General features: G+C 32.8%; 1 protein-coding gene across 3 annotated transcripts in view; it reads right to left on the bottom strand.

Moving 5' to 3' along the window:
• Nucleotides 1-24,465, bottom strand: part of LOC145277592 (uncharacterized) — a 42,063-nt gene that overhangs the window by 15,791 nt on the left and 1,807 nt on the right. Inside the window, exons 2-3 of one of the 3 annotated variants that reach the window (XR_013868167.1) lie at nt 15,889-15,980; nt 12,686-12,824 (exon numbers count right to left, since the gene is read on the bottom strand). The gene's annotated coding sequence lies outside the window, so the exon portion shown is untranslated. Of the gene's footprint in view, nt 1-12,685; nt 12,825-15,888; nt 15,981-24,465 lie in introns of those variants that run through there. The other 2 variants (XM_080129110.1, XM_080129119.1) reach the window with 2 other exon arrangements.

The raw sequence follows: 24,465 nt of genomic DNA, 5'->3' as shown, positions 1-24,465 counted from the left end.
ACATAAAAATAAAAAAAATTTAAACAATTGATTTTTACTCAGAGTCTTGCAAAAATTGTTGATGCCAAATATTAAAAATCTGACTCAAAAAATAATTGGCGAGTCCACAATCTGCATTTAGGATGCAGCTTTTCTAAAAGTAGGCATTTAAACTGGAACGTGTAATAATTTACTTGTGTGTACAAATATCCACGACAGCAGTGAATATCCTGCCAATTTATTTTAGTTTACGTATAAAGAATATCATTGTTCATGCATAAATCAGATGAAAGGAATTTTCCGAAAATGATACATTGTCCTTCAAAAATCTTTTGCCAAAATTGCCTGGCATGATCCAAATGAAATTTTCAGTTCCTTTGCAATTTTGTTGAATTGGCAAATATCGATCAGCTTTTACTTTTGTCAATACTTTATTAACAATCTCATTGGTCCGTGAAGTCATGGGCCTACCTGAACGAGAATTATCCTTGACTCATTCTCGTCCCTCATGAAAACACTTGATCCAATGATAAACAGTTGCTTTGCTTAAACAATCCTCACCAAAATCTGTTTTGAGCAATTTTAGGATTTTGACGCCACTTTTGCCATTTTTTACACAGGACTTGATGAACAACCATTATTCCGCTTCCTTATTCGACTGTATTAGAATGGAATCAAGAAATACATCCCCATATAGATGAGCCTGTACTTCCATACAGGCAATGTAGACACAAATTCTTCCATGAATCTACAGAAAATTCTCTCTTATATGTAACTAGGCACAAGAGATGATAATGATGACTGGTAGCTGGCATATCATGTCTTTCTAGAGCGTAAGATTTCTACTTCCGGATAACTTGGTCGAGTGCCTATCTATTTATAGAATAAAAGTCGTTACATTCAGATGTCTAATGATTTCACCTGAAATAGATAAACTCTTAGTATTTTCTGATTGCATCTTCTTTGAAGAATTCTTTTTTAATAATTTAAAGATTCCACTTATAAATTGCTAAATGAAGATATTCAATAATTAACCCATGTGATGTTAATCTTTCATAAAAAAATTTTTTTTTAATAGAAACCAGTTCGTCTTTTATGAGAAAAAATTCATGGATATGGTTCAAGTAGATTAGACTATAAAATTGTCTTTGAAAACCAAAACTGTAATTTCTTTATCATTCAAACACGGTAGAGTTTAAATATATGGTTAAGTGGCATGCTTTAAAGCTTCGCCGCTCACTCATTTTTTCGATCAAATCTCAAACATTACAGTTTATAGATCACCTTCTCAGTCATATTGTGAAAAAATTTTTTTCAATTTTTGTTCAGTAAAACAAAAGTTATGATGAATTTACTGGTGTTCAAAATTGTAAAAAAAACGTAAGGAGATGAGTGACGTTTTTTTATGACTGGTTTCCATGGCAACCACATCACTTCAGCGACTACTGTTGCTACCAATTTATTGCTCTTGCGAAAAAAGAAGTAACAAGTCAAACAGACAGAATGAAAGAATGAAAGGGAGATAATTGGGGGAGATATCATTGAAAGCAGACGAGTGCCGTACATTGTTATTACGTATGTGTATGTTATGTCTATGGAGGCAAAAAAAATAAGACTGAAATTAAACAAAGAACAAGTGAATTTACTGGAAGCCTGGAAAAATCATGGATTAAAATAGAAAAATGCGAGGATGAAAAGTAATATGGTTAAGTTTAAACATGGAAAAGTAAAGGACAAGATATTCTAGTAAAAAATATAATAAATTTATAACTTAAAATATTGTAGTATTAAGAATTTAAAAAAAAATTCAATTTAACATTATATAATCAATTCTTAATGCTGCAATATTTTAAGTTATAAATTTATATTTTTTACCAGAATACCTTGTCCTTTTCTTTTCCATGTTTAAGCTTAACCAGATTACTTTTCATGCTCGCCTTTTTTCTATTGTAATAAAATGTCTTATAATAAATACAAGGTTAAAAAAAAGAACAAGTTTGATTTTCAAAATTGATAATATTTTAAAGGAAACGTTTTCAATTCAGTTTTCAGTTATGGGTTTGAAACTTGAGTTCTTTTCTTCTTTTTTGCATAAATTTAAATGTTTCACAAATGATTTGTACGCCATGTGAAAAGGCAGTTTGCTCCATGAAGGCACATTCAACAATCGTCGTTTATGTTACCTTGCGTAGCGTAACCGGAAGCTGTAAAATGGTGGAAAGTAGTTCGTGGGTTCAGGGGTTAATACCATGCAAACGGCAAATTTGCCCCGGGTTTGATTATCAGATTCGTTGTCAGTGACCTCGATTACCCCTGAAAAAACAAATTAGAGTGGTCGGTGTTCTGTTGTAGCGTATCTGAATATTTACCATTTTAGCAGACGACAAATTGGGAAACAAAAGGATCAGGAGAACCGATTTTTATTAAATACAGAAAATTTTTATTAAACGATTTGGTGCAAGTCTATAAATGGTCCACAAGTAATCTTTTTTACTATAAAAATCCGAAAAACATCTTTATAATGTACGTACTTGTAACTGCATGAAAATGTCATATTCCAAAAATCACGCAAATCGATCAAGTAGTTTTTTCTTTATTTAAGAAAATCAAATATTATGAGACATTTTATCGAAGAAAAACTTAACGCCATCTTGTTTTTGAATGATACACTGCTAGCGTCACCAATCGACTTTCCACACTATAGAAAAAAAAACATTTATAAGTTTTTGAGGAATTTGAAAACGAAAATAACGTTTAAAATTTCAGCAAACGAGTAGTTTCCAATATATGAAGAAATGTTAGTTTAAAGAAAGTGGGGGATCACTTTTCTATAATAATTTAACGTATAATGATCACCCACTTTATGGCCACCATTAGTGTAAAACTTGAATTTACGCCGCTGAAATACACATTTGCCGAATTTTTGTTGGAGGAGCGTCATCAACGTGTGGGTGCGCAGTTTACGTAAAATTCTTCATATCTTGGAAACTACTCGTTTGCTGGAATTTTAAATGCTATTTTCGTTTTCAAATTCCTCAAAAACTTATGTCTTAATTTTCCAAGTTTTTTTTTTCTAGTGTGGAAAATCGATTGTCTGCCCCTTGCCGATATTATATTCCAAACATTCCCAATAGGTGTCGCTAGCAGTGTATCATTCAAAAAGAAGATGGCGTTAAGTTTTTCTTCCATAAAATGTCTCATAATATTTGATTTTCTTAAATAAAAAAAACTACTTGATCGATTTACGTGATTTTTGAAATATGACATTTTCATGCAGTGACAAGTACGTATATCATAAAGATTTTTATAGTAAAAAAGATTACTTTATAGACTTGCACCAACGATTTTTATTAAATACAGAAACAAACAAATAAAGCATAAATTAGAAATGATATTGTTCTTGCTTCGGATACGTAATAATATATGAGGAACATTTTATGTCATGTAATTCTTGCGGCGTTAATACAATGTCAACAATTTGTTCCAAGCCTCCTTGTGCATGTTGCATTTTTCGATTTTTGCTTATTAATGATTTAATGAGATGTTACCAATTTTTTCTAATTTTAAAATAAAGTAAAATAAAATGTTTAACTTTCAATAGCTAATCAAATTGCTTTACTTAAATGAATTTTTTTTTAGTTTTAAAAAACTCTTTTACAATAATTAAACAATAATTAAATTCTTTAAGACTAATTTAATTTTTTTTTTTAATTCTTTTACACTAAGCACATCAATTTAAATATCCAATTAAATTATATTCTTATTCAAACATGTCCCATATTTTATTGGTTTATCTAAATGGAAAGCGAACCAAGACTTAAAAATGTCAAAAAAAAATTGTGCTAACTGATATTTTTGTTGAAGAGTCCGGAAAGACCGTTTCAACCGGTGTCGAGTAGAAACTAATTACCAAATTATTTCCTAAAAAAAAATTTGTGTTAAAGATAAAGTCGACAGAACTATTTTTTTTTTTTTTAATATGTCGTTTTAAGCAAAGACACTATTACGTACTTAATTGTCATGCCGAAAATAATAACATATCCAAAAATTACGAAAATTCAAGTAGAAAATTATTTATAGTTAAAAGTAAACGTTACAAAAAATTGGGTATAATTGCATTATGTAGACACAGAAACACAGGGGACATAACTTGGATCGAACATTTTAGATTACTTGTTCATGGCTACGATATTTGCTGTCTATAGCGATAGACTTCATTTTATTCAAAACACAATAGCTGTTTTTCTGCATGATGAATTTTCGTAATTTTTGGATATATTACTATTTTCAACATGATTAACTACATAATATTGTTTTTGCTTAAAACGACACGCTTACAATATCGATTTGTGGACTTTCTTAACAAGCACCAAAAATATGATTTATTTCATACATACAGAGCACTAAAGCAAGAGGATAGAACGTTCTGTTTATGAAAGTTATTTCTGCTACCATTATTATAATGTTTATAAGTTATATTTACTCACTAATTTTCACACAAAGTTATTATCAGCGGTGTTCCCCTCTGGATTCCAAGTGACAACAAGTCACCTCAGATTTCCAACACTCTTCACCTCCCTTGACAACTATTGCAAATTATTTTATGTTATTGCAACAGTGATTCACTATTAATTTATCACTAGCAATGCTTGTTGGTCTTTGAGTTGCGATATATGGAAAAGAACAAATCATTTCTAACAGTTAGAACTTTATTTGGGTCATCTTTGTGAACATGTAAGAAAAGGAGGTGTGAAATTGTCAATCGACCATAATACTAACAAGGTAGACACAGATACAAAAAGATAACGATAATAGCAAAGAAGAATGACAGACGCTGACATTCATTTAAAGATGATAGATATTTTGTTTTATTTACTGAGAATCAAAATGATTAATTTGTAGGTAATGGAGATTGTATATTCAAGATCAGTGAGGCGGGATCAGTCATTGGAAACTGGTAGCCAGACGCCAGTGGGCTCTGGAAACTGGTAGCCAGACGTCAGTGGGCCCTGGAAACTGGTAGCCGGGCGTCCGTAGGCCCTGGAAACTGGTAGCCGGGCATCCGTAGGCTCTGGAAACTGGTAGCCGGGCGTCTTTGGGCCCTGGAAACTGGTAGCCGGGCGTCTGTGGGCCCTGGAAACTGGTAGCCAGACATCAGTGGGTCCTGGAAACTGGTAGCTGAACATCATTGGGTACCGAAACAAGTAACTAGAACAGATAGCTAAATGTCAGCAGGCACTGAAATGGGTAACCAGACGTCAGGGGTACTGAAGCAGGTAATCAGACGTCAGGGGGCCGGGTAACCAGACGTCAGGGGGTACTGAGATGCTGGAACCTAGTAGCTGCTGGAAACCGCAGGAGATTGGATGGTGCAAGAGACACTGGGAGCTGTGGGAGCTGCTGGAGTGAGCCAGAGTTTGCTGGTTGTAGAGGGAAGTCTGTTTGAACTACTGCTGCTGAGACCCTTCAGCTGCTGAGCTTTGACAACTTGACTAGGTGCATCATAATCACTATTCGGGAGGCTTTGTGCTCCCTAGCCGGATTTAAAATTTTACCAAAACAGCGCTTACTTTATGAAAGAGTGCTGACGTTACAGGAATGGTGCTGATAAGCAAATAAATGACTAAAATTAATTCCCAACCGAACTTGTCACAATTAAAAGAGTTTTAGGTGTTCATTGACTGTGTCTATATTAATTTCAGTTCGAAATTAAATGTCTGTTGTTTCTGTTTAGTTGTGTAAAGTTAAGCTTTATGTCTATGTTATCTCTATTGTGATAAAAACAAAAAGAAGTGGTTGTGTCAGTTACATGACTGTTTCTGCCATCGAGGAGTGTAGCCATTGTTATCACTAGTGTTGGGACGATTCCTAATTTTTATACGATTCCAATTCCGATTCCAGGAAAATATTGATTAACGATTCCGATACCAAGTACGATTCCGATTCCGATTCCTAGGGAATTATTGTTTTGAAATATACCAGGTAGTTTTATACTTATGGTCGGTAGTTCCCAAATATGTTCCCTAACTTTGGAAGAGATATTTTATGTCTACACCGTCGTGTTTTGGTTTAAATAAAATTATTATATAGTAAACTAAACGGAAAAATTAGCAAAATTTATTTTAGAGAAAATTTATTTTACTTAATTGGAATACAGAAAAAAACACTCAAAGAAAATTGAATTCATCCTTAAGAGAAAAAACAAATAAAATAGAATTTATATAACAGAACAAAAACAAGAAAATTAGAGAATAAATACACACGATTCATTATTTTGGTCCTCATAATTAACAGATTTAATGAATTAAATAAAAAAAATATAGCGGAAGAGAAAGAAAATATATACTAATTAAATATAAAAAAGATAAATATTTGATTTAATAATTTATAAATGAACGTGCGTAATGAAAAAAAAAACAATATACCACGTGACATGGCGCCGTAGATACAAAATAACCTTTCCAACGTTAACGACCATATATGAGAAATACCATTAATCGAAAGTTTTTGTGTTTTATACCAAAAGGTAGGTATAGCGAAAAGTTACAATTAAAGGAATTTCAAAAACGATTTTTTGTTTAGCTATTGATAGTTGTATTTGTGACGGCAGTTCTTCAGACCTCCATAATTCACAAGGAGTAGTTAACACCTATTATTTTTTCTTACTTTTTCATTGCTTTTACACGTTGTTTCTAACGTGAAGAATAAGTTTAGCCAAACTAATTTTGAAATAGGGTATATCAAAGGAACACATATAAAAATGATACCACTATAAAAAACAAATGAAATACTAGATAAAATTGAGAAAACATAATTACCAAAATTACAGAAAAAGATTAAAAAAAAAAAACAAACAAAAAATGGTGAAGTTTGTTGAGTGAAATGAATTATTGAAAGAAAATTAATTGAACTAATAGAAATGTTAAATAAAAAAATGTCACATTTCAATATTTTTTTAATAATTAAATTCTCAGGGTTGTCGAAATTAAAAATTAAGCAATTTTTTTTTTATTAGACTTCTTTCGAAGCTTGTTACCTTGAAAAATACATTTTAAACCCTGTTTTTTTTAAATAAATTGAAAAATAAATGCAATTAAAAAAATTTAATTGATAATTGAAACTTTAAAAACATATTAAACATTGAAAAATTACTTATCTCACAAATTAACGTCCAATAAAGTAGATCCAGTCTTCATACAGGAATTTGGTTATAGTAAATATATCTTTCCCAAACTTAAAAATTAAATCTTTTTTTTTTTTTTTTTTTTTTTTTGAGAGAGAGAGAGTGCTTTAAAATCGCCGGGGAGTGCCGCCTAAAATTTTAAAGAAGTAAATTTTAGGAGTTTAGTGCCTTTCAAAGACGGTTATCATAATTTATTATCATCATTTAATTTCCTTTTTTTTTCCCCCCCCCCACACACCTTTCCACGTGGTTTAGTAGTTAACCAGTGCTCCTGTTGCTGTCAGTCAGCTATCTTCACCTAAGTTTTAATTTCTAGTTAAAAGAATTTTTCATGAATGGAATCAGCATTTTTAAAAATTATTTTTTTAGTTGCATATATTGTATTTACTCTTTGAAGTTAAGGAGGGTTAAAAAAAAATGGTGACACTTAGATGGTGACGTAGGCAAAAAAAAAAAAGACACTGCGATTTCGATCCTCACTAATAAAACTGCTCTGAGTGACTAGTTGGTAATTTTTTTTCCTTTTCTTTTTTATTTTGCTCCTCCAATTTATTTGGATGCTTCATAGTTAAATGTTTTAACATGTTGGTTGTGGTCATGTTAGATGGTTTTATTCCTCGCGATATTTTAATTTGACAGACTTAGCAAATGGATTTCAACTCATCATCTTCAAAAAGACTTTTTTTTGGACTTTGAGGCCATATTAGAAAATTCAGTTTATCTGTAAACAAATAATTTACTATTAAATTTTGTTTTAAAGCTAGTCACTTATTTGGATAATTAATTGAAAATAATCCGCTAAAAAAGACAAAAAGAAAAAATATAAAGGGATGGGGCAGTAAATTGTACCAACCGGTAGTTAACAAAAAAAACTTATAGAATTTAATTTTTGAAACCACTGTATAAAAGTTTACATAATGAAATGCAAATATGCATTTTCGGGTTTGTATTACTGTACACATAGATTCGAAAAAGTTGTCAAAAACAAATATATAACAAACAAATATTATCAAAGGCAAGATAAGTTACTTTTCTACCAAACTGGGTAATTTATTTTGTTTTTATTCAATGTAACATGTTTATTCAGCTCGAAAAACATGCAGTGTTTACCGATGTATTGGAAAATTCAAAATGGCGCCCGACACTCTCTTTAACATGGTAAGTTCGGGAAAAGGTGTTATAAATAATAAACTAGACAAAATACTATTAAAAAAAACACCGAATATATGTCAAAATATGTCACGGTAACATATATTGAGCGAGTTTCTAGCAGTATTTTGTCTAGTTTATTATTTATAACATCTTTTCCTGAACTTACCGTGTTAAAGAGAGTGTCGGGCGCCATTTTGAATTTTCCAATACATCGGTAAACACTGTATGCTTTTCGAGCTGAATAAACATGTTACATTGAATAAAAACCCGAAAAATATATCGAGTTAGGTAGAAAAATAACTTATCTTGCCTTTGATAACATTTATTTGTTATATATTTGTTTTTTGACAACTTTTTCGAATCTATGTGTACAGTAATACAAACCCGCATTTTCTTTTGAATTTTTTTTTTGGTTGACTGTGTTCAATTCACACATGCGGTTCAATATTGCTAAACTATAAGTCCTTAGTAAAATTCTATTTATAAATACTTTTTAAAATGAAATTATTTAATTAATCGTAAATATTATTTAGACATAAAAATTAATTGATTACAAAACCTTTTAAAAATATATATATATTAATTTCTTTTTCATTCGGCAAAAAACTGCGCAAAACACTTTTAATTTTCAATTTAAAATTCTAGAAAAAAGATTATATTATTCTGCTTTTAATATAATCAAATTCAGGGTTTTATCTTTCTAGAGAAAAAAAAAATAATGGATTTTATTTCAATGAAATTAAAAAAAAAAAAAAACTTGACTGAATTGAATTAATTACCCTTAAATTAACGAAGGGGTTATTTAATAACTTTAGGTTTGGAAGAGATAGGTATGGGGTCGATTCTTTTTGAAACTTCAAAAGAAACCGACTACTGTCAAAACTTTGCGAAATAATACAACGTGATCAATTTCATTTTAGAGATATTTCTTTCAAAAGCCTTCTTTTAAAAAAAGAAAAAAAAAGTATATTGTTCTATTAAACCTTTTACTGTTTAAATAATTTGACTTTGCTCGTTTTATTTTAAGAAAATATAAGCTGAAAAAGCATTTTCATTCACTATTAGAAGATTTGTCAGTAAAAAAAAACAATCGCCAAAAAGATAAGCGTTTTTTTTTATTTTTACTCGCAATGTAGAGCCCTGCATACTTCTTTTCAAGTTAACTCTTTTGTAGTTTTGATTACAATAGATCTGAATGAATGAACCTTGTAAAGGAGGGGCACTAAGCATTGCCCTGTTAATAATGAATTTCTTTGGTTTCTTTTTATTTCTCTCTTGTGGTTAGAAATATCAGGAAATTTTTTTCTTTTTTTCAACATCAGCCTAAAAGAATCGTAATGAAGGAATCGGAAAATTAAGGTATTTTTTAACGATGCGATTCCGATTCCGATACCTCCCAAAATACACGATTCTTACGATTAACGATTCCGATTCCGATTAATCGTCCCACCACTAGTTATCACCCTCTTTTTTTTTTTTTAAGTGGAGGCAGTGATCTGCCACACACTGCGACACCCAATGTAAATCACCAAAATATGCTGAGCGCTAATCAAATCTAAAAATGCTAGGAAACAGAAAACAACATATATTGGATATGAATTACAATTAAAAATAAAAAAATAGAAAAACAGTAGAATAACATAATAAATGTCATGAATAAATATCGTTTTATTTTTTGTGTAAATAAGTAGAAACATTTTTTTTTCCACGTGCTTAAAATCCTAGGTACTATTACACCTTATGCACCAGGTTTCTTTTCTTTAGTTAGGGTTTGTACACCTTCAATCGAAACTATTGCTAACAGAAGCTTGTTTTTTTATGCTGCACTTTCTGACATGCTCTGCACCTCAATTCTAATTTGTTTTCTTGACAATATTTTAGGACTTGCTCCAGTGTCTGTAACATTTTATCTAGGCTGGTTAAATTCATTGTTGTATGCTTCATTATAACTGATTAAAATTAAAAACTAAATTTTTTTTCTTCCAATTCTTGACTTATTGGCTGATCAACTTGGGCAGCCATTGGCATATTCTAGCAGTTTGCATAAGTTTCTGATCAAGCCCGAGCAGACATTTACAAAAATTCGGGTTTTACAGTGCACTTCCCAAGGGTTGGAAAGTGGTGAAGAAAGAAAAAAAAGTATGACAAAAGGCAAGAGGAAATAGGTTTATCAGGTGAATAAAAGTATAGGAAATGGGGTTGGTGGAAAGACAATGGATAGGAAGTTGTTCAGCAAGGTACACAAAAGAAAACTGTATCAGAAGTCTATGTCTAATGCAAAGCAACAACACTTTTTAGTTAAAATGTCAAACAGAACTTCGCTAGTCACAAGTTGAGTCGAGTAGAGTTCGTTGTTCACAACACAAGATACACGTCGACATTCTCTATTCGCATGTCTTAAACGCTTCTCCCACTCCTCCCAGCGACTCGCCTTTTATAATGTTTCAGGCACACCTAATTTGCATATACCACACGAGACTGCTCGAGATCTACGCGTGACCGGAGGCTTTAAAAGACAACAGCCACCATCTTGGGCCTCTCTTTTTTTTCTTTTTCTGTCTTTCAGATTACTGCCGAGACAGATTCTTACCCGTTTCTGAGGTAGGTCCTCCTTATGTCTATCACAAAAACTGACATGGTGTTATGTAATGGATGGCTGGGACCATCCAATACATAACTGAAAATAAAAACTTCTAAAAAAAAAAAGATAATAAAAGATTTGAAAGGTGGGCATCGAATAATCGATTGTCCACCAGTCGAAACGAAAAAATAATTACGTCGTAAACAGAGAAATCGGACGACGATTTTTTTTTGTTTACAAAACAAGGAAACGTGACATTCCTTGTAAGAATGGAATGTATATGAAGTTAGCATGAGAGATGGATTCACGTGTATAAATAAAGTCAATAGTCGGTCAGCTGAAGAGAAATGGGTCACGATGTCTCTGGGTCAGATGCGGCAAAAGATTGTCAAAACGTGACCAGGAGACGTGTGCTCCATTATCAATAGCAGAGTGATCGACAGGTGGCGTGGCGTGGAAAAAACCAAGCAAAAAAACACATGCTAATATAAGAGGTGATTTTTGGAGTCCAACAGGGTAGAAGCAGAAGAAGACGAGGTAGAGAAGGAGGGAGGTAGAGAAGAGAGAGACGCCGATAGGAGACGTGCGTTGTCGAGAGCATAACGTTTTCACCCCCCTCTCCATCACTGAAACGACAGTAAGCCACACCGTTAAATTTTGAACTATTAAAAATCTCGATGTACAAGAACGAGAAAAATAATCTCAAAACAAAATATATTTTTATATAAAAAGCCAGCGTGTCTTACGTCTTGATTGGTATGCTGAGTTACGTCTGATCTTTGTGTGCATGTTAATTCTCTTTCAGTCGGAATCATTATTATGACAAGCGAATGACAGCTGAAGAACACGGAGAGAGAAAAATGCACAGTCAAGGGGGAAATAACTCTGCCGTCTTGGCCGTTACCATAACAACCAGAAAACTAAACAAAATAGACGATCAATAAGAGACGGCTACTTGGTTTTGTTGCAGCGGGGAACTTACTAACTACAACCGTTCCCAACCTAGGGGTCCTGGCGCTATATAACAATAGGCTTGTTGATCAAGGAATAGCAGTGACAGTAACAAAAGGACTGAACAATGGATGTAGATATATTTAGAGTTAGTTTATGGGCAAATTGGGGAGCAACAGTTCATGACAGTTATCAGTTGGGGACAGTTATGAGCTTGACTTAGTTGAAGGTAGGAGTAAATTTTTTTTTTTTTCAATTAATCTGAAGATATGGGGAAGAAAAGATCATATAAAAAATATTTGACATTTTCTGAAATGCAATGGAATAAGTGTGCTCAATGCAAAGATTACTTTGAACAAAATTAATGTTTCCTTTATTATACGTTTTGATAAATACAGATTTAGTATGCATAGGTTTTGAATACACAATATATATTTGATTCAAGTATGCAAAAATGATAATATAAGTATATAAAAATGATATTGTACCCGTAAAGTTTCTGTTTTTTTTGTTTGTTTTAAATATCTTTTGTCAAAATTGCTTGGCATGATCCAACCGATATTTTTAGATCCTTTGCAATTTGTCTGATCGACAAATTTCGATCAACCTTTATTTTTTGCAGTACTTTATTAATGACTTCATCGCTCCGTGAGGTTAAGGGCCTACCCGAGCGAGAATTATCTTTAACTGATTCTCGTCCCTCATGAAAACGTTTGATCCAATGATAGATGGTTGCTTTGCTCAAACACTCCTTACCGAAATCGGCTTTGAGCAATTTTTGGATTTCAGCCCGACTTTTACCATTTTTTACGTAAGATTTGATGAATAAGCGTTGTTCAGATTTCTTGTCCAGTTTTAGAGATGCTTTTTCATCTCGATCAGCCTTTACTTCCGTTTCAGGCAACGTAGATGCAGTTTCTTCCATGGATTTAAGGATAATTCTCCCTTATATGCAACTCGGCACAACAGATGAATCACCTAAAATAGATATAAACTCTTAGTATTTTCTGATTGCATATTCTTTAATTTTTATAATTTAAAAATTTGCTTTCTAAAAATTTTAAACTAACACATATTCAACTGAATATATATTCAAGTCTGCTGTAAGTCATATTCTCTTTAAGAAGAAAATTAGCAATGTGGTATATAGTATACAAGTTAACTCTTAACGTTCTGTTGAAAAATCTGGAGCTGCCATATTGTAAGTAATTACCAAAAAATGGCTAAAAACTGCTTTTTTTTAATTAAATGTTTACAATGCCTTTAAGGTATATAATTACGAAAGTTGGCAATATGATTGAAAAGAATGTTTTTAATATGTCATTTTGCACTAAAAATATTTCCATTGAACAAAGTATTTTGAATTATCATAAAAAAGACATTTTTTCAAAAAAGAAATTTTTTTCCTTTAAATGATGCACACAGAAAATTGTCATCTAACCATTACGAAAACAATAAGATACTGAAATATCACTACCCAGATGTAAGTTTCAAAAGGGCTGATAATAGTTTTTTTCTTTTTGTTGTTTATATCTCCCATTAAAAATGTTGAAACATATTTAAAAATAGATTTAAACTATTGGATTATTATTTCATTTATCATTGGACAGATTAGAAATATAAACATTACTTCTGGTTAATTCTGTTTGTTGTTAAGAGTGAGAACAAAAGTGATGTTTGCTCTATTCAAGTCATTGGTAATTTTTTTTTTTTTAGATTAATACTAATTTCAGTTATCAAATGCAAACATTTTGGAAGAATTTTTTTTTTTTTTTTAAATTCAAAATATAGCACACGTGGTTAAGTTGTCTAATAGTTATGAAAATAATGTAATGTTGAAATAAGTATCGGTACCTGTAAGTCTTACTAGTAAGAGTTATTCCCCATTCTTTGGGAACTTTTAAACATATATAAAAACAGATTTAAACAATGGATTATTATTTCATGTATTGTCCAGAAAGATTGGGAACATCACTTTCAATGAATATAGTTTCAGGCGGTTTAGGATTTTAAGAGTTTTCACTCAGAGACTTCAATATTAAAAACAACAAGCGAAGTTGACATGCGTAAATAAATTATAAAACGTGATCAGGAAACTAGGAGAAATTAACAATCATTGTTCAAAAAAGATCTTAAGATTTGTCATAAGAATAGAATAAAATCATTTCACAGTATTTTTTGTTGATTAAACTTTCGGATTTCTTGATGGAGTTCACCACTTATCAAGGCCCAATGGCCACTCGGGGATAAGGGTTATTGTGTGTACCGTAATCAATGGGATAGTGTAGCAATAGTATTGGAGAATTGATAAGGTGTCATCACTTAGAGAAGCGGTTCATCAGGAATTTGTTTGTGTTGGACTTGAACACATTCAGGTTGAAGTCGGGAGGGAAACAGGCAAGCGGAACAGAGTTTCACAGGCGTGTACTTCTAAGAAAGAAGCTTTGTTCATGGAATCTACGTTTTGATTTAGGCACAGATAAGGAGTGGGGAAAATTATTGACGGTGGTTTCAGCTAGTCGAATGTTTTTTTAAAAAGATTGGCGAGGGGGGACCAGAGAATGGAGCTCAGACAAGCACTTACTATGGAAATAATGATAGAACAAAGACAGGCTCGCTACGTCTGTTCTGTGGGAAAGAGGTTGCAGGGAAGAGAAAAGGGCATCCCCCACCAAGCCACGTAGTCTATTTTGTACTCTGTCAAGGCAGGATAGGCTGTATTTAGCTCCCAATGATTGCTTTCTGTTATTTAATCTTGTTACTAGTGATGGAACGATTCCAATATTCTTCCTAATTCCGATATAATTACGGATTCTGATTTTTTAAATTTCTAAATATAGAATTATTTTCTGGGGAGAGTTACAGCAAAAACCATGATATTATGTACATATAATTTCAGAAATGTAGAGATACACTTATGGAGATGATTTAAAGATTTTAGTTTTACTGACAATTTAAAATAAATATCATTTCATCATTAATATGAGCCATGAAAAATTAAGTTTTAACCAAAAACAAACAAATAAAAACAATGAAAAGAATCGTTTTTAGCATCGGAAAATACAGATTTTTTTTCAATTCTGAATTCTGATTAATCATCCCAACTCCCTACTTAGGATCCCCCTACAAATTTGACTCCAAATCACAGTAGTCTTTATGTCTCTAAGTGACAATGTGTCTTGTTGAAGGTAAATAACGGTAAAAACAAAAAATTATTTTAAAATCTTTAATTCAATATTTAATATAAATCTCATGTTGCTGTCTAAATCTTTTGATTCACACCGTTCTCTCCTCCAGAAGAATTTTTTTTGTCTTAATTTCCTTATTCTGTTCACTAATACTACAATTTATATGCACTGGTCAAGGATCCCATCAGCAACACCATATTGTCATAAAGTGTCCAGTAATCATTTAGTAATAAACATGTCTTGAATCTGAGATAAAAATTGGGTTTTGTTCTCATAGAACTATACTGTTTTGCATATGATACTTCAAGTACCTAAAATTATTTTACGAGCATTGAAAAAAAATATATTCAGAAATCCTAAGATTAACAAGCAAATTATTCATATGTACCATAAGTCAATGTACATACATTAAATGTTTGTTTGTGTGTATTTTTTATTTTTATTTTTTTATTTATTTATTTATTTTTTTTTTTAAATCAAAATGCTTCTTAAAGTGTAAATTAGTAGGATTTTTTTTTTTTTTTGGGGGGGGGGGTCTTATTTAAACTGAATGCTATTAAAATTTATCCAGACTACAAATGAATTTTTACATTTTCCAAGATTCATGCCACATTTTTTAGTCAAGTGAATAATATCAACAATTATTATGCCACAAATGCAACTCTAATGACAAATGGATGTTTTTTTTTTTTTTGACATTTCTTTTATAGTAATAACAAGTATTTTCATGCAATTTTAGATTAAAAAAAAATTCTAAATAGTTTACATCGCATTTATTGTTTATAAGTAAATTAAATTTTAAAATAATCTGTGATGTAGTGCTACACATTAGAAAAGAAGTAAACAGTACACACCTACTTTCGCACATGAAGTTTGTGCCACAAGGGCAAGATGCTGATGACTGGTGCTATCAGATCCAGCTGTATGATGTTATTGGCTTCCTTACCTAAAATGTACCAAAAATTAATGTTATTGCTTTTTTCTTTTCCCTTTAAAAAATTCAATCGTGTTCTGCAAAGCCAAAAACCAACAATTTTCCTCTACAAAACAACCAAACCAAACACCATAAATAAATATTTGAAGATATAAAAGACTTAAAACACAAAAACTTTCACCAAAATGACTGGATTTGACATTAAATGATCCAAAAAGGGTTGATATTTGTATAACACAATAAAATAACCAAACATCTATATATATAAAAGGCAAAATGTGTGTGTGTGTGTGTGTGTATATGTATGTATGTATGTACACTTTTTATGTATGTCCGCAAAAGGCTTTTTCCGGGGACTGCTTGCTCGACTCCCTCATTCTTAAAACTTTTATATCACGTCTAAATCACAATATATATGAGTTAACAACGGGAGTCGGCTGTCTATTTAATTTGCCCGATTTTTAAAAGTCAAATATTCCAGATTTTTGGATCGCCGCATGTTGCTTTCATTTTTTGGTATAAAAAAAGCAAAACTCAATTCGAATAGACACCTCCCCGGCCCACGGCCAGTGGTCTCCAGAAAGTGATGTAAACGTTTGGTCAATGTCGGCTTTTCACCGTCATATCAGACAGTTGCTTTCATTTCAAGACACTCCCCTAATAAACGGGGGAGCTGCTTTTCGTGCCCCAAAGTTCGGTAAAAGCTGTCCCACACAAAATCTTAACTGCTGAACAGCCATTGCTTATGTCATGTTTCAAGGTCAAACATCACGCGACTTAACTTCCTCACACCTGTCAATTTCAATTTATACATGTTAACTTAACACGCTTATCAATTCTTCTCCCCTCGTGGCCGAGATGGTTAGGTGTCTGTCTTTTTTTCCCTTTCGTTTCCACCTTCGCGTCAAGGCTTCGGGGTTCAAGCCTACCTTCCTACTAAAACATTTTTTTCTTTTACACCTTCAAGCACCGAGCCATGTTTTGATCTACCCCCCCCTCCAACAACAACACACCTCCAAACACCTAGGCAATGCCAGGTACCCCCCCACTAGTCTATAATATAAATCTCATCTGTCTGTTTAAATGTATGTATGTCTGCCTAAAACTTTCAACAGATGCAATGATTTTCAGGAGATCGGTATTGTTTTGAAGCTCGACCCTTCGGACAACAAATATAAAAAAAATGGCAAAAACCATTAATTCCTTCACCCTGAACTGGGCATTTTTCTACAAGGAGAAGTTGCTTTTTTCACCAATCTTTTTGAAAGTCATCACCTCTTTTCAATTGAATAGCCTTAATTTATACCTTCGCCACTTCTGGTTTGGCAATGGACGCAACAGCAAAGACGTCACATTTATTTTCACATTCTTTTCCTCCTTTGCGGTTCTAGTTCAAGCCTGTCTGCCTAGTACCACTATTTTTTTTTTTTTTTTGTTCAAATTATAAAGAACTTGAAGTATAAAAACTTTCACCAAAACAAATAAATTCAGCATTAAATAACCAGAAAGCAATTAATATTCCATAGAGCAAAATAATCAAGATGCTGATGTATCTTTTTGATGTGCTGAGAGGGAAAATAAAAGAAAAATTACAATTTTGTCCTTTGGACAATTTTCAAAAGTCTAAGAATTCACTGCAAGCTTGCCACTCAAGGGCGAGCCAGGAAGGATCATGGGAGGTGGGGGGAATCCAAACTTTTGTAGCAAAAATTTTACAAAATATGTTTTGTTTGCTTCGATTTAGTAAAATTTTGTTTCAGTTTGTTTTGTTTTTTATTGTAACTAGCATTTCAGCCTGGCATTGCCCGGGTGTTTGGAGGTGTATGTTGAAAAAAAAAAAAAAAAAAAAAGCGGTCAATTTTTAAAAATTTGACCCCTATTATGACCCCTTAACATTTATTGTTTTGAGGTTTTGGGCTCAAATCAAGTTATTAAGTTAGATCCATGTCCAAGGAACCTATATTTAAAATTTCAAGTGTTTAGACCAAAAATTGGCGGAGGAGTTTGGTAGAGTTCTCAATGGTCAAATCATTGAACTTTGACCCCTTAACAGCCAAATTTCTGTACGAAAACAATCACAAAGATTTTCCCAAATCTCAGTACTCTGTATATCAAATTTTGAGTTTGTAGACTTAAAATTGACGGAGTTATTGTGTAGGGAAATGTACACAGACACAAACACAGACACGTTCACTTTTATAGATATATAGATTAAGGCAACCTAAAAATTGCAATTAATGCTCATTGAATGTTTTTATAAGGTAAAATTGAAATATCTTGATTGATTTATGAAATTTTTATAATTATTTTGTCAAATTACTCAACCTTATTAATACAATTTTTGATTACACTAACTTTTCATGTTTCATAGTTTTTGTTAAGCCCCGCCACATTTTTGTTGTAATTAAATACTTTTAGATGTATGAAGCTAAACGAAAAATGAATTAAACAAAATGATAGAAAAAAAATTTTGTTTCATTTCCATACAAAAAGATAAAAAAACGAAAATAAATTAGCAAGTATTTTAAACGAAACAGAACAAAACGAAGCCAACCCTGCAAAATTCCCCTTATTGGTAGGTAAACTTTGAGGTGTTATTGTGAAATGGCAGGCAAAATCAATTTGCAAGTAATAAATAATTTCCCCATTAGTAGGCAAACCTGCCTGCCTATCTCTGGCCGCCCTACTGGTGCTTTAAATTAGGAAAAAAATTTTTACCGACTTCTCAGAGAGGCGGGAGGTGGGGAGTACAATACATGATAAATGTTCATCTTCTAGCCAAAAAACAATTTTTCAAAGAGGAAAATAATTTTGGGGTGCATTTATTACTAATAACAAACCAAAACAGTGGCAAAGAAACAACTATATAATAAATAAATGTTACCAAAATGTTACTTTTCTTTTTTACTTGGATAAATTTTTTATTTTAAAACATTTAAGTCGAAGAAACACAGTACCAAGTTGTTAAGATAAATAAATGACAAGATGACTGACATGAAGCAATCATCTGGAGAGTCTTGATAATCACTCAAAACTTGAAAATAAAACAAAATGCTGATAGAAATCCACCCTATAAATGTCATGATGACTACTTGTGTTTTGAATTAAATAAATGCTTTAAAATAGGTAAAAAAAAACACACAAAACGCTTATCCAAGTAGATAAAAAAAGTAACTTTTGGTAACATTTGTTATATATTTGTTTTTTGATCACTTTTTCAGTTTGTTGTCCACAGTAAAAGATTTTTTTTTTTTCGCTATGGGAGATAAATTCAAGTTTCAATAGAAAGCATCACATTCGGCCATAATTGTATTTCAGGGGAGATAACTGTACTTCAAAACGTTTTTGTTTTTGTATTAAACTTAAAAAGAATCTTTTTTTGTTTTTTCTGTAAATTGATTTCAATGAATTAACTTTTATTTTACTTTTATGCACCACAAATGCTGCACATTACCATTGAAATGTAAGGAGCCATTAAGAATTAGAGGCAAAGATTTTAGGGAGCATCGTAAGTGAATAGTTGTGCAGTGAGATATTCATATTAGATTTAAATATCTGCATACTGTATATATTATTCCTTAATTGGAATTCATTTTGAGATGAGCATTATATATATTAATTTATTTTTATTTCGGACTATTATTCTCATCTTTATTAGTTGTTGTTTTTCATCTTTTATTGGTTTGTTTATTCACAACGTTTCGGCCAACTATTCCTCTGGCCTTCGTCAGGTGGTAACCGCGACGAATAGGAACTTTGAATCTCCTAACTGACTTGACTGATGGCTGAGAATGCAGTTAGGAGATTTGAAGTTCCTATCAGTCGCGGTTACCACCTGACAAAGGCCAGAGGAATAGTTGGCCGAAACGTTGTGAATAAAAAAACCAATAAAAGATCAAAACAACAACTAATAAAGATGAGAATAATAGTCAGAAATAAAAATAAATTAATATCTGCATACTGGTTTGAAAGAAAGTATTAGAGTAGAAATCCCTGTGGAATTTAACTTGTGATCAGGTTTGTCAGATTTATTCATATCAAAGGGGGCACCAGAACAGCAAGTTCATCAGAGCATAAAAACAAGCACAGGGATACAACATTACAGGAATGCAACACTGCGGCAATGAAACACGGACTGGAACTTGGTAGAGAGTGTGGGATTAGACTCTTTTTAAACCTTGTCTAAGAAGAAAAGACTAGTGATTGGTGCACCAGCACAAATGTGACAACAATACTCCATGCAGATGGTGGTTTTGGAGAATTATAGGATATGGTAGGTGTGAGAAATTTTCTAGCATAATATATATGAATAAAACAGTAGCTGTAAATATGTGTGTGTAAATATTTAACCGATAAACTCTTAAACTACTGGTCACATAACACTGAAATAACAGGAAATAGTAATTATACACCAAAGATGGTTTATAACAAGTAAAATCTTTGTTTGGATGGATGAATAACTAATACAGAAATATGTCAGCAAGTTGAAATGCAAAATGTTCATTTCAAATTGCCGACATATTCCTATTACTTTTGCGTATGTATAAATTCATCCATAGCTTGAAGTGTTTTTTTTTTTTTTTTTTTTTTTATTGCAATTTGATGTAGGGGGCTACTATATGGGACATAATTTGCAGGGATACTATGTAGGGGGTGGAGCAGCAAGATGTCTGTTTACATTACACTTGAACTTCTGCATGTCAGTAGAGTAAGGGAAGCAGGGACCCGAAAGGGGATTCTAAAATCCAGCAGTTTGAGGGAAGAAACTATCAGAGTAAAAGGCTTTCTGGCATCTGGGGATCTCTTCTGTTTAGGGGTGGGATTTTGCTGCTTGTTAGGTTTGTCAGACATATTTATCTTGAAGGTGTACAAAGGCTTGCAGTTCGTTAGAGCACCTACCATTAAAATATTTGTAAAACAGGCAGAAGGATGCAATATTTTGTTGATGGGAGGTTGAAACCTAGCTAAATGTGCGGGACTTATTAGGTTGGCAATTCACTTTTTAAACCTGTCTAAGAGTCAGAGACTAATAGCAGATGCACTAGTCCAAATGCTGTAACAATACTCCATACACGGGTGAATAGTGACCGTGTAGAGATACAGGATACTCTCAGGTGTAAGTAACTTTCTAGCACAGTAGAAAGAGCCTACCTTCTTTGCAGCAGCCTTGGCAATGCCCTTGATGTATCTGTTCCAATCCATGTTCCCTTTGAACATTAAGCTGAGGAGTTTGAACAAAGCACTTTCAGGTAATGTATCATTAGCCATGGCTATTAGTGCTTGAGAAGGTTTCTTGCAATGATTAAAGGAAAGGAGCTTAGTCTTAGCAGCATTCAATGTTACCATCCATTTTTGTCCCCCATTCCACTACAGACTGGAGGTCTTCCTCTAAGTTTTCCGCCATTGCCTTGGATATGTGTTCATTTGTTTTCCTCTCGTATTTGTTATAAAGTGTGGTGTCATAAGCAAATACACCCATCTCAGAGACAATTTACCAGGGAGGTTATTTATGAATATCAGGAATAATAAAGGTCTAAGGATCGACTCTTGAGGCACACCCACATTTATATCATATTGTTTTGATGCATGACTATAGAGGATAACCTGGATTCTTCTCTTATTCCAGAAGGATTTAATTATGTTAAGTATTCGTCCAATAATACCATATGATGATTTTCATGAGAAGACCATTGTACCATACCCTGTCAAAGACCTTGGATATATCTAGGGCTATTGCCCTAGCTTCTCTTGCCTTATCCAGTGCATGGTACATATGCCCAGAGATTACAGTTAGGATATCTGCAGTCGAACGGGTTTGCTTAAATCCATACTGTTAGTCGGACAGAAGTTTAGCAGCTGTGAGGTAGTGGACTAGAGCTTGATTAATTAAGGACTGAAAGATTTTGGCAAGAAGAAGGGGGCTAATGGGGTGATAATTTAATGGGTGATAATTTAATGGGTCAGTTCTTTTGCTAGAATTCTTGTAAACTGATACAACAGAAGCAGTTTTCCAGCAGTAAGAAAACAAGATTGATTTATGCATTTCTTGAAAAGTCTGGAGAGAACTGGAGCAACATCAGCAGAGCATTTTAATTTTAAATAATTATCTGTCAATAGCTCAAACAGTAGGAAACATGACTGGAACACTAAATGTTTTGGTTTCGATTCTAGTTGATGGCACCCAAGTCAGATTGTTTTTAAACTTTTGAAATCAGTACCATTGTTGTTGTTGTTGGCAACCGTTCATTTCAGAAGATGACGGTGTAGCAGTAGAGCTACATAGCATAGGCAGGGTAATATGGGAGGATAGCTGTTGCCCGTGCAGCAGTACCCCACCCTATCCGCAAAACCTGAGGATCCTAGGGAAAGGCAGAATCGCTACAGCTTGGCTTTAATTGCACCACAGGAGTTGCTGGTGATGACAATATAAAGCCAGGCCGCCTTAGGACTTTCTCCAGATTTTCTGTCAAGGTTTACTCCCCTTGCTTTTTTTCTGATGTGGTAAATCCCATAAGGCAGCAGGGGTTTTGAATCAGAGTTGCCTTCTCCTAAGTGAGCTTCCATTCAAAGTTGCTTAAGTAAGCTTCTGCCCAAAGTAACTGGTTTTAAGGAGCTGGTGGATTGCCTTTGCCCCTTCTCCCCGTTAGTATATATAGTTTTGCTAGGTTTAGTAGCTAAGCTATACTAGAAGGCCAGGAGCTGAACTTGGTTGTCAGAAGCTATTTGAGATGCACACCATGAGGACATCTTTTTAGAGAGAGGGGATTTATCCTCACTACCACCCTCAGTTGTGATAACCTTTGAAGCCAATACTATGTATATATAGTACCCCTCCCTCCGCTTGTAAATAAACAAGCAAAACAAAAAATGCACTTTGATTTATCTCCTCCCTGAAATATGCGAAAATTACGACTTTTCCACCAAACGCACGATTACATGTGGCATTTGAGTTTAAATAATTTAAAATAAAAAAAGCAAACAAACAAAAAAACTACATTGTTTTCCATAAATGTTGGTGAACAATCACAACTAAATATTTCTTAACGTTTTCCTGTAATTTTATTTTTAACTTGCACATTTACTTTAATGGTCATTCTAGTTGGTTGTTTTTGTTTTACGGCATATCAACCCTTTTCGGGTTATTTAATGCCGAATCCAAAGATTTTGAAGAAAAAATTTTTAATAGAATATATTTGTTGTTTTCAAGTCGGTTTCTATTTAACCCGTAGTTGGAACCCTAACAGGCACTACCACTCCGGGTCAGAGTGGACCTGGGAGCAATGGTAATTAAAGGGTGGCTCCACACTCCACAAAGCCCGCAAGCTGGGGCCTCACCACTGGATATAGTTTAAGGTCATATCCAGGACCCCCATTGAGGGACTTTTACCCTCTGCAGGGAGGCAGTCGGTGTATTCTAATGCCCCACCGACAGGGCTAATGGTAATTCTGGACAAGTACAAAAAAAAAAAAAAAACATTGTACTATTTAATATAAGTTATAAAAAATTTCAAGTTTCATTGGGTTCTGCAATCCTGAATGTGCTACCTCAGAACAGTGTGAAAGAACATGTATTAGTATTTTTGGAGTTCTGTATTGTCTAATTATCGTGATGTTCCGAAGTTTTATGCATTTCCTAATCAGCTAAGTAGACTGTCTATTGCTAACGGTTTTATGGCCATGGCTTAATAGAGAAAAAAAAAAGTGTGTAATTGTTATGAGAAAACAAAACTTGAAATAGATGAAACATCATAAAGGTTTCAATAACAATGATTTTCTAGATTAGCTAACAAAACAAAAAAGCGAGTGAAAAAATAATTACACAAGAAATAAATGTTACCAAAGCGGTATAAGTTACTCTTCTCCCCTACCTGGACTTTTTTTGGTGCTAATGCAATTACTGATCCGCGCTATTTTTTAAATAGTATTTTCAAGTTCAATTAAAGTTTTATAATATCTGTTTTTAATAAATTGTAAGATTAAAGTATAGAATAGGTACACAACACTATCCTCCCCATATTAAGAATGGCTTTCTAAATAATAACAGTATTATTTCAGGACGGATCAATAAGTGCACTAGTACCCCCCCTTTTTTTGTCTGTTTTGCAAGTGAGAGTGGTGCGAAAAAGTGGCCAAAAACAAATAAATGTTATCAAAGGCAAGATAAGTTACTCTTCTTCCTAGCTGAATAAGATTTTGGTTTTACTTACTTTAAAACATTTATTCAGTTCGAAAAACAAGTAATGTCTAGCATTACGTGAAAACGAAAAAAAATGGCCGCGATGTGATGCTTACATATTTGAAGTCTCGATAGTGACTTAAAAATATGAAATAAAACAGTTAGAAAGCTACCAAATAAATGTCACGGTTATTAAGTGAGTGTCTAATAGTAATTTTTTTTTTTTTTTTTTTTTTTGCTAAGTTTCAAGATGACTATTTCCAAATATATTTATTAAACAGAAAAGAAATTGTACTTGATAGATTTTGGGGTATTTATGAA

Source organism: Euprymna scolopes, chromosome 1 (genome assembly GCF_053919585.1).
Source record: "Euprymna scolopes isolate OS-2025 chromosome 1, ASM5391958v1, whole genome shotgun sequence".
NCBI lineage: Eukaryota > Metazoa > Mollusca > Cephalopoda > Sepiida > Sepiolidae > Euprymna > Euprymna scolopes.
This window is presented reverse-complemented; position numbering and strand designations above follow the sequence as displayed.